Raw genomic sequence first — 3,557 nt, 5'->3', positions numbered from 1 at the left:
TACCCATACCTAGAATCACTACAAGAATAATGGTGATAGACAACACCTAAAACACAATTGTCTTTTTCTAAAAGACAACGGTTTTTCATAAAACCGTTGTCTATGAGCTGTTTTTTAAAACCAAAGACAACGGTTGTTCAAAAACCGTTGTCTATTAGTTAATTTTTAGGGTCAAAGACAGCGGTTTTTTTAAAACCGTTGTCTTGGATTAAAAAACCCGCTCATAGACAACGGTTTTAAAAACCGTTGTCTTTGAGTTTTTTTAAAAAAAATTTGGGAGATGAGTTTTTTTAAATAAATATTATTTATTTATTTTTTAAATAAATATTTATGTACTACATGTGTTTACGCATTCTCTCAACAAAATGAAACCCAGATCCCCAATCGTTCCCATCAAAGTTCAAACCCTAGCCCCATCCCGATTTCGCCAACATCTTCGTCGATACGTCGTCTGAGAAAGGGCAAGGTATCTAACATGTAGCCCAGCCATAGATGACCTCAACCATGGCTTGAATCGAGCTTCAAAGGTAAAGAACTACAGGATGGAAACCTTGTCGCGAACAGAAAATGCGATATTCGATTTGCGAATTCCGTTCACTTCTTCTTGGATTTCAGGATGAGTTGCTTCATTTTGAGCTTAGGATGGAATTCGACAGAAACTTTATCATTTTCCCGGACCTTTGTTTCTTCTCTGCGCACGCGAAGTTATCATTTTCCCGCGGCGTCGTGCTCCTTTTTTTTCTCTCAGTCGGTCACTAAGTTTCAGGTATTCCGATAATCTTTATACTGTTTATTTCATATTTTCAATTGATTGTGCGTATGTCTTGTTAATTTTTCATCTTTTCTTTGCCATTTTTTTTTGGATTAAATTAATTGGGTTTGCTTTTGCTGTTGGGGTTTTTGAAAATGAAACAAGATTAGCGATTTTATTTTTTTATCCGAGTTTAAAAAAGTTTAATTTCAGAGCGTGTGCCAGCTTGAACCAGGTTCTTGTGATTTTTTCTTACGGTAATGCGTTTCGCTGTTTTTTTCAATGTGTCTGTACGTGGAATTTGCTTCGAAGTTTATGATTTGGATTCACTGTTTCTTTTCTGGGTTCTTCAGGAATTAATCTGCAATTTAGAGTTGAATTTGAAGAGTAGCTGAAGGATTAGAGTGAGATTCCGGTCGTTTTGGCAAAGTAAATTAACAAAATGGAGTTGATACAATCAATATATATATATATATATATAATATTAATCATTATGATGATCATGGTACAATCACTATGAATGCAATGCTTGCCTACCTACGTGGGGTTTATTTACTTTTTTATAGACTAGTCGGTTTCTTGGTACCATTTTTGGCAGGATTTGAATGATGTCGTATAGAGGTTTGAAGATGTCGAAAATAACAAGTTTGAGGCGTTGAAGTTGTTTCTGCTGCTGTGTTGCTCTGGAGTTAAGATTCTTGTTGAATGCTTGAGCATCAGTGTTGAGCCTGGATACACAGCCACTTTGGTGGAAACCGAATAGGGTTCTTGCTGCAGGGAGGCAGCCTATTGGTGGAAGTGAAGTCACCCCAATTCTTCTTGCTCCTAGCCCATGTAAACTCTGTTCGTTGGTAACTAAACAACATTATCTTCTTTTTAAACAATTTAAAAAAACAGGGATGCTTCTATTCATATGAAATTGGCCAAGATTTTCATTTTGGTACATTAACTTATGTAATTTGGATTCAAACTCTTCACTTACGGATCCAGGGCTCATTTTTCATTGCCGGACAATTTTTATGTCTTAATTCATGGTATTAATATGCATATATTTTTTCTTAAATTGATCGTCTTGTGGGCCATTGTTTATTGTTTGTTTTCACTTCTAGTGGTTGTTTTAGACCTTGTAGCAGCTAAGTGGAGCAGTATTCCCATTTTGTATCCCCACTTCATACATCACTTTTACCCGAGTTGTGTCTTGCTAGTTTCCAAATGTTCTTTTTGGGTTATTTTTCATTAATTTTCCCTCCCACTCTAATTTTGGTGCTGATTTGGTTCGAATTTCCAGATTTGGTTCGAATCTCCAGGTTGTTTATTTCAAAGTGGTAGTGTTTCTGCACATTAATGTTATATTTTTTCTTTTTGGTACTGTGGTACGTGGCAGCTTGAGAAACTTTGTTACTAAGATTTCTTGATAAATAACTTTTGCTTCATGTTTCTCTCTGGCCCTAAATATTTTTTAAACATTTGAAGAAAGATATTGTAAAGCTTTCAAACTTTTACAGATTTGAAGAAAGATATTGTAAAGCTTTCTTTATTTTAAAGATTTGGGGAACAAACTGTTTTGCTGATACAGGTTATGTTCATCTGCAACCATTGTCCATTCGTTAAACATTTGAAGAAAGATATTGTAAAGCTTTCAAACTTTTACATGAAGGCAAGTTAATTATGGTTCCTTAATTTTTTGTTTCTCTTTTGTTGCATCATTATAGCAGTTCCACTATATATGTACACACACATGCACATATGCTCGCACTTTCAGATATAAACACTCTATACATTTGTTGCAGCACTTTCACATATAATATACTATCTCATATTTTTTAGATTCCTTTGTATCTACCATACCCGCATTTTCATACATTTTTCATTTTTTATGTTATTTATTTCAGCTTTTTTTTCCTTCAAAAGTAACGCAAAATAAAAATAAAAATATATAACTTATTTCCTTGTCATTTAATCGAAGTAGCTAGCTTAAAATAATAATTTCCATGCTTTGGAACTTGGTAGTGCAAGAGAACAAATATTAACCTCTGCAAATTGAACATTTGTGTGATAAAATAACATGACTGCTTCCATCAAATAAATGTTATTATATATATGGATCACATTTACTGCTCAGGAGTTAGATAATGTTTATATATTCATTATGGGATAGAATTTATATTACCAGATAACTTGTCATTTGAAGAAGCTGAAGTATAGCGTGTATAACATTATAAATTTGGTGCACATTTTCTTTTTTTAGAGGCGCATTTTGAACTTCTATAATTCTACCCAACTCCATAACATGTTCCCAAGCTTGGAAGTTGGAACACGCCGATGTCCACGGGTTTGGAGTTTTCTTGCTGTCCGGAATGATTTCGTAGAGTTATATTCCGACCAACCAAAAAAAGAGATTATACACTTGTAAGTGAAGCTAAAGTCTTGAAAGTCGTTCTCATCTATTTCAATAATATATTTTCTTTGTTATCCTTTCAAAATTTCTGATTCAACATAGCTTTGTAGCCATTTTAACAAGAACCAACTTTCAGGCCAAATCCCAGAACAACTTTTTAGCTCATCTATGTCATTAATCCACTTGTAAGTCACCAAACAAAGTACTCTCGCTCTCGTCTTCTTCTTTGTTTTGGATAGTTTTAAAAAAATTGACAGATTGTTTGATGGAAACAAATTCGAAGGGAACATTCCATCCACCCTAGGATTGGTTCAGTCACTTGAGGTTCTGTGAGTAAACTCTAATCTTACAAAGATTTCCTAGTGATTGAATAATAGCATCTTTAAATCGGAACCATTTTCTTACTTT

The sequence above is a fragment of the Henckelia pumila genome, chromosome 3 (genome assembly GCF_033568475.1).
Source record: "Henckelia pumila isolate YLH828 chromosome 3, ASM3356847v2, whole genome shotgun sequence".
Taxonomy (NCBI): Eukaryota; Viridiplantae; Streptophyta; class Magnoliopsida; order Lamiales; family Gesneriaceae; genus Henckelia; species Henckelia pumila.
This window is presented reverse-complemented; position numbering follows the sequence as displayed.